Source organism: Lepeophtheirus salmonis, chromosome 8 (assembly GCF_016086655.4).
Source record: "Lepeophtheirus salmonis chromosome 8, UVic_Lsal_1.4, whole genome shotgun sequence".
NCBI classification, from domain to species: domain Eukaryota; kingdom Metazoa; phylum Arthropoda; class Copepoda; order Siphonostomatoida; family Caligidae; genus Lepeophtheirus; species Lepeophtheirus salmonis.
The window spans coordinates 11,167,073-11,182,438 of NC_052138.2; the positions used below are offsets into that span (position 1 = coordinate 11,167,073).

A 15,366-nucleotide genomic window follows, 5' to 3' on the forward strand; every position below is an offset into this window, starting at 1 on the left:
TAATTTTAAGCCAATCAGAATTAAGAACTACTAAACCCTACTTTCCTTACCTTGAGTGTCCACTCTTTGCCTAAAGTCCTTTAGTTTGACAAATAGACAACTAAAATCTAACACAAACTATCTATATTTTTCTGCTATTGTTTGAATATATTTAATATCATTGGTGCTTTTACAAATTAAAAATGAATACATATGTCGCTACTGTTGCCGGCTCCGGTAACATTACATCACCTAAATAGATAATTTGAGTGAAATCAATAATTTGATATTGCGGACGCCCTTGTAATACATTGATTCTTATGGAAAATAGGAGGGATGAACAAAGGCAAGGTTTGCCTACAGCAAACATCAATGCACATTCTTTATTGATTTCTTATAATATCTAAAAAACTTTTTTTTTAACGTGTGAATTCCTTTGAGTGATTATAATGATTGAGATCTTTGTTTACTCTATTTGTATTCTCAAGCAACACTATATTTGTAATCCTTGACCTTGGTGCGTTTTTACTCATGTAAATTAGGGTGGCACTTATTGCCTACTTTAAAAAATCAATGCTCTTATTTTCGGTCTCTCACCCTCTGAATCCGTTTAAGTCAAAATATATTCCATTGACAAAAATTGGATTACTTGAGAGACATTCAGAGGTTGGTGCCGTTGGTTCTTAAACTTTTGACTAAGATGGTTAATTTATCAACATATACTAACGTTTTTATTTTAGAATACAAAAGAAATGAAAAATAAATGAGCACTGGGTAGAGGGCAAAAAGGGCTGTGCGCAAAGATTTATTTATATATATTTTCCCTTGGTTTTTTTGGAATTTTTTGCAAAGCTGAATCTAAAAATTGAAATTATTTAAAGAAAATTTCAAAAATCTATAGTTATTATAAAAATTAAGTAGAGTTGACTTTTTGTAGGGAGAAAAAGATCGAAAGAAGAATGCAGGAATGAAGCATATGTTACTATAGAATTAAGAACCTTGTTATTATCAGCTACATATTATATGATTTAAGTGTAAAATAAAGTTATCTGCTATAAAGATGACGACTTTCTACACTTAAAATAGAATGAGAACATGTTAAAATTGATATTGTAATTATATTTAAATAATTTTGCATTTTAAAACAATATACAATACAGATAGGTGATAGTTCTGACTTCAGAGGGAGAAGTTAACATACAAACTTACGCAGTTAACATACATGTTTTATGTTTCATTATTATTATTTTAAACATCTTTTCTTCTCTTTCCTAAGAGCATCTGTAGGTATAAGTTGACAATGTAGTTCTACAATTAATCATTTTTATCAAAGAAATATATTGAAAACAATTAACATAACCAATATGCTTTTCCTTTTTTAGGAGTGACCGGGATTCGAACTCACACAGACTGACTTAAGCATATTTTATAAAAATTCAAATATCACGGTATTTATTCTCGATTTCTCAGAGTTTTCAGTCATAAAATGAAAATAAAATATCTTACAAGAAGGGGAATAATATTAAATGTTGAAAACAAAGTTTCAACATGATTTGTCAAATATGTATGCAACAAATTTGTAAATTAAAAGAAAATACCAATTACCAGGAGCGTGGCCTAATCCAAAAATCTCAAAATCATAATTTTTTCCAAAAATATACAGCTTTTCACAAAAGATTAAATTATTTGAAAAGAAATTTCAAATATTTAATTTGTAGAAAAAAATTCCACAGCTATTAGCAAAGAAATTGAATATTTTGGAAAAAAAAATTAAAAAATTAAATATTTTGGAAAAAAATTTAAAAAATGAAATATTTTGGAAAAATTATTCAAAATCCATATTTATTATCACAAGAAATGAAATACAAAAAAAATAAATTAGAAATCTACAACTCTTCATAAAATATTTCAATTTTCGGGAAAAAATTTGAAATATAAATTTTATAAAAAAATTCAAATATTAATTTTTAGGAGAATAAAATCAAAAATCAATAGTTATTTACATAAAGTTAAAGTTAACATACAAAATATTTGAAAAACTAAATTTTTGGCCAAAAACATTTGAAAAATTAAATTTTTATTTTTTTGGAAAAATATTGAAAAATTAAATCTCAAATATTACATTTTCTTGCAAAGAGTAAACAACACTTGATTTGGGAAGGGCTACAGCCCACCCCCTGGGAACGCCCTTGACCTGTGTCTGTAGAAATAAGTTCCATAATCCAAATGAATAATCTGTAGCCAGCAAATTGATTTTCTAGTTATGTATTACTGTCATTATGAGAGACATGGAGCAATGATTAAGCAAACGTAAAAAAATTCAACTCTGGATTATTTTTAATTCGATTTTTCGAATTATATGAATATTATTTTACTCTCTCATTATATGTGACTTATTTTTTGAAAAAAAAAGTCTGAGACAATCTGTATTAAATTAAAACATTTAAAATTTATTACGTTATACACTTTCGCTTCCTTGACGTCAATCGAAGTTTCTCATTTCGATGTGAGATTGATAAAATTTGAGTCTAATTAAACAACGCTCAACTATTTGAGATCAATTATTGAGCAAAATATCTTAATAAGATTTTCCTGTAAGGAATCACTTTCAAAGTATTGGACCAAGTCTTATAAGTAGTTAGTCGTGGGCACTCACTACCCAGTGGTAGTTAGAGTGCAAATATTAAAGGAACATACCCTATCAAGCTCTTCATTACATAAGTTATCTGAGAAAAAGAAGACGATATATATATAAAAAAAAGGACATGGGATCATTTTGTTATAAAAATTTGGAAAAATTAGCCCTGTGCAAAAATTATTTTATTTCCCAAAAAAAAATTGTGTTCTAAAAAACATAATTATATATTTTCGTTTAAAATTAATTTCCCTTTGGTATGACCTAATTATCCATGTTACAAACTCTTATAAAAGCAAATCTTTGTACTTAAAAATGTAATATTGAAAAAAATTAATGTACTAAATAAAAAAAACACCAAAACAACTTTAAAAAAAAAAAGATAACACAATGCCTTTATTTGTGATATCGATGAAAAATATCATCAGGAATATATTTGGAAATAACTTATATAATAAATCTTTTATAATTTAGCAACAAAAATTGGCGTTTGATATCGTTGTATATTTGTCCCGAATATTTGCAGTAAAGTGAAAAACTAATCAAACTAGTGTTAAATGGGGAGATGAACTTTTGTCCATCCCTGATGCCTTTCAATGTGAACATAATCTCCATCCCCATTTTTGAGGAATATCTAAGATTTTGATGTTTGGATGTGATTATGTGGTTCAGGTGCTGCAAACCTGGGACAAGGTATAACGTATTATTTGATATAGGAGTATTTATTATATTTGCAAAATTACATATTGAAACAAAGTCATTGATGTCATTCGTCTATAAATGTATTTACATATCAATATTTTTGCAAATGTAATTAACAATTGCAAAACTAAGTTGTGTATGCTTTCCAAACATTGCTGGATCCATCAAATTAACCATAAAAGCACAGTTTTTCAGCATGAACGCATACATATTGAAAGTACACGCTTTAGCCAAGATATCAATATGAAAGTTATATTTTCAAGTTTGATTACAGTTACACTTCTTTTCTTCTCCCAGTGTGAAGCCCAACATGGAATGTAAGTTAGATTCCTTCATCCTCCAACTTTTATTAGACTCTCAAATTAACAAACTGAATATCCCATGTTTTCTATTTAATATCTAAAAAATTAGACGAGTTAAAAAATTGGAAAAACTTCCCTTACTTTTTGGAAATTGGAAGGAAGATACAAATAATCAAGAAGGATTTGAAAAGTTGACGAATGAACTCAAATATTTATATCCAGTGGGCTCCAATCCTAGTGAAATGAAGATTGTTTACTTAGAAAAAAATTGGAGCATATGCAATCTTTGGACATGGTAATATTATTTTTCTTTTACAAACGTGCATATTTAATCCTTTAAACTCCCTTCACATTCAGCCAACGGAATTATGGGTAAGTCTTGCTAAAAAATATTCAGATATGACCAAATGTTATATTAATTAAATATTTTAGAACAATCGGGCAAATATTTTAGATATGGCCAATTCGCAGATATTTCACAAATCCAATGCCAAAAAAGAGTACCCGTTTAGGTGATATGAAACTGAAGGGAGAAGTTGATGGTGATAAGCTCCATATTCATGTCAGTGATCCAAATTCCAGAGAAGAAGTATTGACCATCACACTATGGGCAGAAAAAGTTAGACGTGCCAAGGGATTAACTCTTACGTACAAAAATCCTAAAACCGGAACAACAGCCCAAACTTATTACATAGATATCTAAAATCAGTCTTAAAAATAAATATATATTTATTAGTTGAATTTTCACATTAATTATATTCATACTATAGAATGGGTATATTTTGAGGTTGACTTAAAGGACTCTAGGAAAGAGCAGCCAAGTGAAAAATAAAAATTCAATCTAAAAACAATGAAAACTTGTTCTAACACCGAACTATATTATATATTATTATTATCTTTTCACTAGGGGGGAGACGGCCTTTTGAAAGTGGCTGCGTGCCTTGAGGAACATATATCAGCTTCTAATTTTAAGCCAATCAGAATTAAGAACTACTAAACCCTACTTTCCTTACCTTGAGTGTCCACTCTTTGCCTAAAGTCCTTTAGTTTGACAAATAGACAACTAAAATCTAACACAAACTATCTATATTTTTCTGTTATTGTTTGAATATATTTAATATCATTGGTGCTTTTACAAATTAAAAATGAATACATATGTCGCTACTGTTGCCGGCTCCGGTAACATTACATCACCTAAATAGATAATTTTGAGTGAAATCAATAATTTGATATTGCGGACGCCCTTGTAATACATTGATTCTATGGAAATAGGAGGGATGAACATTATAATATCTAAAAACTTTTTTTTAACGTGTGAATTCCTTTGAGTGATTATAATGATTGAGATCTTTGTTTACTCTATTTGTATTCTCAAGCAACACTATATTTGTAATCCTTGACCTTGGTGCGTTTTTTACTCATGTAAATTAGGTGGCACTTATTGCCTACTTTAAAAATCAATGCTCTTATTTTCGGTCTCTCACCCTCTGAATCCGTTTAAGTCAAAATATATTCCATTGACAAAAATTGGATTACTTGAGAGACATTCAGAGGTTGGTGCCGTTGGTTCTAAACTTTTTGACTAAGATGGTTAATTTATCAACATATACTAACGTTTTTATCTTAGAATACAAAATGAAATGTAAAATAAATGAGCACTGGGTAGAGGGCAAAAAGGGCTGTGCAAAGATTTATTTATATATATTTTCCCTTGGTTTTTTTTGGAATTTTTTTGCAAAACTGAATCTAAAAATTGAAATTATTTAAAGAAAATTTCAAAAATCTATAGTTATTATAAAAATTAAGTAGAGTTGACTTTTTGTAGGGAGAAAAAGATCGAAAGAAGAATGCAGGAGTGAAGCATATGTTACTATAGAATTAAGAACCTTGTTATTATCAGCTACATATTATATGATTTAAGTGTAAAATAAAGTTATCTGCTATAAAGATGACGACTTTCTACACTTAAAATAGAATGAGAACATGTTAAAATTGATATTGTAATTATATTTAAATAATTTTGCATTTTAAAACAATATACAATACAGATAGGTGATAGTTCTGACTTCAGAGGGAGAGGTTAACATACAAACTTACAGAGTTAACATACATGTTTTATGTTTCATTATTATTATTTTAAACATCTTTTCTTCTCTTTTCCTAAGAGCATCTGTAGGTATAAGTTGACAATGTAGTTCTACAATTAATCATTTTTATCAAAGAAATATATTGAAAACAATTAACATAACCAATATGCTTTTCCTTTTTAGGAGTGACCGGGATTCGAACTCACACAGACTGACTTAAGCATATTTTATAAAAATTCAAATATCACGGTATTTATTCTCGATTTCTCAGAGTTTTCAGTCATAAATGAAAATAAAATATCTTACAAGAAGGGGAATAATATTAAATGTTGAAAACAAAGTTTCAACATGATTTGTCAAATATGTATGCAACAAATTTGTAAATTAAAAAGAAAATACCAATTACCAGGAGCGTGGCCTAATCCAAAATCTCAAATCATAATTTTTTCCAAAAATATACAGCTTTTCACAAAAGATTAAATTATTTGAAAAGAAATTTCAAATATTTAATTTGTAGAAAAAAATTCCACAGCTATTAGCAAAGAAATTGAATATTTTGGAAAAAATTTAAAAAATTAAATATTTTGGAAAAAAATTTAAAAATGAAATATTTTGGAAAAATTATTCAAAATCCATATTTATTATCAAAAGAAATGAAATACAAAAAAAATAAACTAGAAATCTACAGCTCTTCATAAAATGTTTCAATTTTCGGAAAAAAATTTGAAATATAAAATAAAAAATCAAATATTAATTTTTTAGGAGAATAAAATCAAAAATCAATAGTTATTTACATAAAGTTAAAGTTAACATACAAAATATTTGAAAAACTAAATTTTTGGCCAAAAACATTTGAAAATTAAATTTTTATTTTTTTGGAAAAATATTGAAAAATTAAATCTCAAATATTACATTTTCTTGCAAAGAGTAAACAACACTTGATTTGGGAAGGGCTACAGCCCACCCCTGGGAACGCCCTTGACCTGTGTCTGTAGAAATAAGTTCCATAATCCAAATGAATAATCTGTAGCCAGCAAATTGATTTTCTAGTTATGTATTACTGTCATTATGAGAGACATGGAGCAATGATTAAGCAAACATAAAAAAATTCAACTCTGGATTATTTTTAATTCGATTTTTGAATTATATGAATATTATTTTACTCTCTCATTATATGTGACCTATTTTTTAAAAAAAAGTCTGAGACAATCTGTATTAAATTAAAACATTTAAAATTTATTACGTTATACACTTTCGCTTCCTTGACGTCAATCGAAGTTTCTCATTTCGATGTGAGATTGATAAAATTTGAGTCTGATTAAACAACGCTCAACTATTTGAGATCAATTATTGAGCAAAATATCTTAATAAGATTTTCCTGTAAGGAATCACTTTCAAAGTATTGGACCAAGTCTTATAAGTAGTTAGGTGGGTACTCACTAGCCAGTGGTAGTTAGAGTGCAAATATTAAAGGAACATACCCTATCAAGTTCTTCATTACATAAGTCAGCTCAGAAAAAGAAGACGATATATATAAAAAAAAAGAACATGGGATCATTTTGTTAAAAAATTTGGAAAAATTGGCCCTGTGCAAAAATTATTTTATTTCGCAAAAAAATTGTGTTCTAAAAACATAAATTATATATTTTGGTTTAAAATTAATTTCCCTTTGGTATGACCTAATTATCCATGTTACAAACTCTTATAAAAAGCAAATCTTTGTACTTAAAAATGTAATATTGAAAAAAATTAATGTACTAAATAAAAAAAAACACCAAAACAACTTTAAAAAAAAAGATAACACAATGCCTTTATTTGTGATATCGATGAAAATATCATCAGGAATATATTTGGAAATAACTTATATAATAAATCTTTTATAATTTAGCAACAAAAAATTGTGTTGCATATCGTTGTTTATTTGTCCCGAATATTTGCAGTAAAGTGAAAAACTAATCAAACTAGTGTTAAATGGGAGATGAACTTTGCCCATCCCTGATGCCTTTCAAAGTGAACATAATCCCCATCCCCATTTTTGAGGAATATCTAAGATTTTGATGTTTGGATGTGATTATGTGGTTCAGGTGCTACAAACCTGGGACAAAGGTATAACGTATTATTTGATATAGGAGTATTTATTATATTTGCAAAATTACATATTGAAACAAAGTCATTGATGTCATTCGTCTATAAATGTATTTACATATCAATATTTTTGCAAATGTGTAATTAACAATTGCAAAAACTAAGTTGTGTATGCTTTCCAAACATTGCTGGATCCATCAAATTAACCATAAAAGCACAGTTTTTCAGCATGAACGCATACATATTGAAAGTACACGCTTTAGCCAAGATATCAATATGAAAGTTATATTTTCAAGTTTGATTACAGTTACACTTCTTTTCTTCTCCCAGTGTGAAGCCCAACATGGAATGTAAGTTAGATTCCTTTATCCTCCAACTTTATTAGACTCTCAAATTAACAAACCGAATATCCCATGTTTTTCTATTTAATATCTAAAAAAATTAGACGAGTTAAAAAAATTGAAAAACTTCCCTTACTTTTTGGAAATTGGAAGGAAGATACAAATAATCAAGAAGGATTTGAAAAGTTGACGAATGAACTCAAATATTTATATCCAGTGGGCTCCAATCCTAGTGAAATGAAGATTGTTTACTTAGAAAAATTGGAGCATATGCAATCTTTGGACATGGTAATATTATTTTTCTTTTACAAACGTGCATATTTAATCCTTTAAACTCCCTTCACATTCAGCCAACGGAATTATGGGTAAGTCTTGCTAAAAAATATTCAGATATGACCAAATGTTATATTAATTAAATATTTTAGAACAATCGGGCAAATATTTTATATGGCCAATTCGCAGATATTTCACAAATCCAATGCCAAAAAAGAGTACCCGTTTAGGTGATATGAAACTGAAGGGAGAAGTTGATGGTGATAAGCTCCATATTCATGTCAGTGATCCAAATTCCAGAGAAGAAGTATTGACCATCACACTATGGGCACAAGAAGTTAGACGTGCCAAGGGATTAACTCTTACGTACAAAAATCCTAAAACCGGAACAACAGCCCAAACTTATTACACAGATATCTAAAATCGGTCTTAAAAATAAATATATATTTATTAGTTGAATTTTCACATTAATTATATTCATACTATAGAATGGGTATATTTTGAGCAAAATAATAAATTACTTCATTATATAAGAGTGTAAATGTTTTATTGCTTACATGAGGAAAAGTAATGAAGCTGCGTTTTCATTATTACTTAAGATATATAATTTTTTTTTTTAAATGGTTTCACATAAAAAGTCCAATACTCAGAGCAGGGTTGACTTAAAGGACTCTAGGGAAAGAGCAGCCAAGTGAAAAATAAAAATTCAATCTAAAAACAATGAAGACTTGTTCCTAACACCGAACTATATTATATATTATTATTATCTTTTCACTAGGGGGGAGACGGCCTTTTGAAAGTGGCTGCGTGCCTTGAGGAACATATATCAGCTTCTAATTTTAAGCCAATCAGAATTAAGAACTACTAAACCCTACTTTCCTTACCTTGAGTGTCCACTCTTTGCCTAAAGTCCTTTAGTTTGACAAATAGACAACTAAAATCTAACACAAACTATCTATATTTTTCTGCTATTGTTTGAATATATTTAATATCATTGGTGCTTTTACAAATTAAAAATGAATACATATGTCGCTACTGTTGCCGGCTCCGGTAACATTACATCACCTAAATAGATAATTTGAGTGAAATCAATAATTTGATATTGCGGACGCCCTTGTAATACATTGATTCTTATGGAAAATAGGAGGGATGAACAAAGGCAAGGTTTGCCTACAGCAAACATCAATGCACATTCTTTATTGATTTCTTATAATATCTAAAAAACTTTTTTTTTAACGTGTGAATTCCTTTGAGTGATTATAATGATTGAGATCTTTGTTTACTCTATTTGTATTCTCAAGCAACACTATATTTGTAATCCTTGACCTTGGTGCGTTTTTTACTCATGTAAATTAGGGTGGCACTTATTGCCTACTTTAAAAATCAATGCTCTTATTTTCGGTCTCTCACCCTCTGAATCCGTTTAAGTCAAAATATATTCCATTGACAAAAATTGGATTACTTGAGAGACATTCAGAGGTTGGTGCCGTTGGTTCTTAAACTTTTGACTAAGATGGTTAATTTATCAACATATACTAACGTTTTTATTTTAGAATACAAAAGAAATGAAAATAAATGAGCACTGGGTAGAGGGCAAAAAGGGCTGTGCGCAAAGATTTATTTATATATATTTTCCCTTGGTTTTTTAAGGAATTTTTTTTTGCAAAGCTGAATCTAAAATTGAAATTATTTAAAGAAAATTTCAAAATCTATAGTTATTATAAAAATTAAGTAGAGTTGACTTTTTTGTAGGGAGAAAAGATCGAAAGAAGAATGCAGGAATGAAGCATATGTTACTATAGAATTAAGAACCTTGTTATTATCAGCTACATATTATATGATTTAAGTGTAAAATAAAGTTATCTGCTATAAAGATGACGACTTTCTACACTTAAAATAGAATGAGAACATGTTAAAATTGATATTGTAATTATATTTAAATAATTTTGCATTTTAAAACAATATACAATACAGATAGGTGATAGTTCTGACTTCAGAGGGAGAAGTTAACATACAAACTTACAGAGTTAACATACATGTTTGATGTTTTATTATTATTATTTTAAACATCTTTTCTTCTCTTTCCTAAGAGCATCTGTAGGTATAAGTTGACAATGTAGTTCTACAATTAATCATTTTTATCAAAGAAATATATTGAAAACAATTAACATAACCAATATGCTTTTCCTTTTTTAGGAGTGACCGATTCGAACTCACACAGACTGACTTAAGCATATTTTATAAAAATTCAAATATCACGGTATTTATTCTCGATTTCTCAGAGTTTTCAGTCATAAAATGAAAATAAAATATCTTACAAGAAGGGAATAATATTAAATGTTGAAAACAAAGTTTCAACATGATTTGTCAAATATGTATGCAACAAATTTGTAAATTAAAAGAAAATACCAATTACCAGGAGCGTGGCCTAATCCAAAAATCTCAAAATCATAATTTTTCCAAAAATATACAGCTTTTCACAAAAGATTAAATTATTTGAAAAGAAATTTCAAATATTTAATTTGTAGAAAAAAATTCCACAGCTATTAGCAAAGAAATTGAATATTTTGGAAAAAATTAAAAATTAAATATTTTGGAAAAAAATTTAAAAATGAAATATTTTGGAAAAATTATTCAAAATCCATATTTATTATCAAAAGAAATGAAATACAAAAAAAATAAATTAGAAATCTACAACTCTTCATAAAATATTTCAATTTTCGGGAAAAAATTTGAAATATAAATTTTATAAAAAAATTCAAATATTAATTTTTTAGGAGAATAAAATCAAAAATCAATAGTTATTTACATAAAGTTAAAGTTAACATACAAAATATTTGAAAAACTAAATTTTGGCCAAAAACATTTGAAAATTAAATTTTTATTTTTTGGAAAAATATTGAAAAATTAAATCTCAAATATTACATTTTCTTGCAAAGAGTAAACAACACTTGATTTGGGAAGGGCTACAGCCCACCCCCTGGGAACGCCCTTGACCTGTGTCTGTAGAAATAAGTTCCATAATCCAAATGAATAATCTGTAGCCAGCAAATTGATTTTCAAGTTATGTATTACTGTCATTATGAGAGACATGGAGCAATGATTAAGCAAACGTAAAAAAAAATTCAACTCTGGATTATTTTTAATTCGATTTTTGAATTATATTAATATTATTTTACTCTCTCATTATATGTGACCTATTTTTTTTAAAAAAAGTCTGAGACAATCTGTATTAAATTAAAACATTTAAAATTTATTACGTTATACACTTTCGCTTCCTTGACGTCAATCGAAGTTTCTCATTTCGATGTGAGATTGATAAAATTTGAGTCTGATTAAATAACGCTCAACTATTTGAGATCAATTATTGAGCAAAATATCTTAATAAGATTTTCCTGTAAGGAATCACTTTCAAAGTATTGGACCAAGTCTTATAAGTAGTTAGTCGTGGGCACTCACTACCCAGTGGTAGTTAGAGTGCAAATATTAAAGGAACATACCCTATCAAGTTCTTCATTACATAAGTCATATCAGAAAAAGAAGACGATATATATAAAAAAAAAAAAGAACATGGGATCATTTTGTTAAAAAATTTGGAAAAATTGGCTCTGTGCAAAAATTATTTTATTTCCCAAAAAAAATTGTGTTCTAAAAACATAAATTATATATTTTGGTTTAAAATTAATTTCCCTTTGGTATGACCTAATTATCCATGTTACAAACTCTTATAAAAAAGCAAATCTTTTGTACTTAAAAATGTAATATTGAAAAAAATTAATGTACTAAATAAAAAAACACCAAAACAACTTTAAAAAAAAGATAACACAATGCCTTTATTTGTGATATCGATGAAAAATATCATCAGGAATATATTTGGAAATAACTTATATAATAAATCTTTTATAATTTAGCAACAAAAATTGTGTTGCATATCGTTGTTTATTTGTCCCGAATATTTGCAGTAAAGTGAAAAAACTAATCAAACTAGTGTTAAATGGGGAGATGAACTTTTGCCCATCCCTGATGCCTTTCAAAGTGAACATAATCCCCATCCCCATTTTTGAGGAATATCTAAGATTTTGATGTTTGGATGTGATTATGTGGTTCAGGTGCTACAAACCTGGGACAAAGGTATAACGTATTATTTGATATAGGAGTATTTATTATATTTGCAAAATTACATTTTGAAACAAAGTCATTGATGTCATTCGTCTATAAATGTATTTACATATCAATATTTTTGCAAATGTGTAATTAACAATTGCAAAACTAAGTTGTGTATGCTTTCCAAACATTGCTGGATCCATCAAATTAACCATAAAAGCACAGTTTTTCAGCATGAACGCATACATATTGAAAGTACACGCTTTAGCCAAGATATCAATATGAAAGTTATATTTTCAAGTTTGATTACAGTTACACTTCTTTTCTTCTCCCAGTGTGAAGCCCAACATGGAATGTAAGTTAGATTCCTTTATCCTCCAACTTTTATTAGACTCTCAAATTAACAAACCGAATATCCCATGTTTTTCTATTTAATATCTAAAAAATTAGACGAGTTAAAAATTGAAAACTTCCCTTACTTTTTGGAAATTGGAAGGAAGATACAAAAATCGAAGAAGGATTTGAAAAGTTGACGAATGAACTTAAATATTTAAATCCAGTGGGCTCCAATCCTAGTGAAATGAAGATTGTTTACTTAGAAAAAATTGGAGCATATGCAATCTTTGGACATGGTAATATTATTTTTCTTTTACAAACGTGCATATTTAATCCTTTAAACTCCCTTCACATTCAGCCAACGGAATTATGGGTAAGTCTTGCTAAAAAATATTCAGATATGACCAAATGTTATATTAATTAAATATTTTAGAACAATCGGGTAAATATTTTATATGGCCAATTCGCAGATATTTCACAAAATCAATGCCAAAAAGAGTACCCGTTTAGGTGATATGAAACTGAAGGAGAAGTTGATGGTGATAAGCTCCATATTCATGTCAGTGATCCAAATTCCAGAGAAGAAGTATTGACCATCACACTATGGGCACAAAAAGTTAGACGTGCCAAGGGATTAACTCTTACGTACAAAAATCCTAAAACCGGAACAACAGCCCAAACTTATTACACAGATATCTAAAATCGGTCTTAAAAATAAATATATATTTATTAGTTGAATTTTCACATTAATTATATTCATACTATAGAATGGGTATATTTTGAGCAAAATAATAAATTACTTCATTATATAAAAGTGTAAATGTTTTATTGCTTACATGAGGAAAAGTAATGAAGCTGCGATTTCATTATTACTTAAGATATATAATTTTTTTTTAAATGGTTTCACATAAAAAAGTCCAATACTCAGAGCAGGGTTGACTTAAAGGACTCTAGGGAAAGAGCAGCCAAGTGAAAAATAAAAATTCAATCTAAAAACAATGAAGACTTGTTCCTAACACCGAACTATATTATATATTATTATTATCTTTTCACTAGGGGAGACGGCCTTTTGAAAGTGGCTGCGTGCCTTGAGGAACATATATCAGCTTCTAATTTAAGCCAATCAGAATTAAGAACTACTAAACCCTACTTTCCTTACCTTGAGTGTCCACTCTTTGCCTAAAGTCCTTTAGTTTGACAAATAGACAACTAAAATCTAACACAAACTATCTATATTTTTCTGCTATTGTTTGAATATATTTAATATCATTGGTGCTTTTACAAATTAAAAATGAATACATATGTCGCTACTGTTGCCGGCTCCGGTAACATTACATCACCTAAATAGATAATTTGAGGAAATCAATAATTTGATATTGCGGACGCCCTTGAATCATTTTTCTTATGGAAAATAGGAGGGATGAATCTCATTGGCAAGGTTTGTCTAAGAAACATCAATGCCATTCTTTATTGATTTCTTATAATATCTAAAAACTTTTTTTTTTTAACGTGTGAATTCCTTTGAGTGATTATAATGATTGAGATCTTTGTTTACTCTATTTGTATTCTCAAGCAACACTATATTTGTAATCCTTGACCTTGGTGCGTTTTTTACTCATGTAAATTAGGGTGGCACTTATTGCCTACTTTAAAAATCAATGCTCTTATTTTCGGTCTCTCACCCTCTGAATCCGTGTAAGTCAAAATATATTCCATTGACAAAAATTGGATTACTTGAGAGACATTCAGAGGTTGGTGCCGTTGGTTCTTAAACTTTTGACTAAGATGGTTAATTTATCAACATATACTAACGTTTTTATTTTAGAATACAAAAGAAATGAAAAATAAATGAGCACTGGGTAGAGGGCAAAAAGGGCTGTGCGCAAAGATTTATTTATATATATTTTCCCTTGGTTTTTTTTTTGGAATTTTTTTGCAAAACTGAATCTAAAAATTGAAATTATTTAAAGAAAATTTCAAAAATCTATAGTTATTATAAAAATTAAGTAGAGTTGACTTTTTGTAGGAGAAAAAGATCGAAAGAAGAATGCGGGAATGAAGCATATGTTACTATAGAATTAAGAACCTTGTTATTATCAGCTACATATTATATGATTTAAGTGTAAAATAAAGTTATCTGCTATAAAGATGACGACTTTCTACACTTAAAATAGAATGAGAACATGTTAAAATTGATATTGTAATTATATTTAAATAATTTTGCATTTTAAAACAATATACAATACAGATAGGTGATAGTTCTGACTTCAGAGGGAGAGGTTAACATACAAACTTACGCAGTTAACATACATGTTTCATGTTTCATTATTATTATTTTAAACATCTTTTCTTCTCTTTCCTAAGAGCATCTGTAGGTATAAGTTGACAATGTAGTTCTACAATTAATCATTTTTATCAAAGAAATATATTGAAAACAATTAACATAACCAATATGCTTTTCCTTTTTTAGGAGTGACCGGGATTCGAACTCACACAGACTGACTTAAGCATATTTTATAAAA

General features: G+C 28.2%; 2 long non-coding RNA genes across 2 annotated transcripts; both read left to right on the forward strand.

Annotated features, from left to right (window-relative positions):
* Positions 1 to 8,445: 8,445 nt before the first annotated feature.
* On the forward strand, positions 8,446 to 8,937 carry LOC121123156 (uncharacterized). The gene is made up of 2 exons (XR_011781376.1): positions 8,446 to 8,496; positions 8,557 to 8,937. It is a non-coding gene; the product is annotated as an uncharacterized lncRNA (long non-coding RNA).
* A 3,813-nt stretch (positions 8,938 to 12,750) lies between these two features.
* On the forward strand, positions 12,751 to 13,217 carry LOC121123159 (uncharacterized). The gene is made up of 3 exons (XR_011781634.1): positions 12,751 to 12,863; positions 12,959 to 13,140; positions 13,203 to 13,217. It is a non-coding gene; the product is annotated as an uncharacterized lncRNA (long non-coding RNA).
* The last annotated feature ends 2,149 nt before the right edge of the window (positions 13,218 to 15,366 follow it).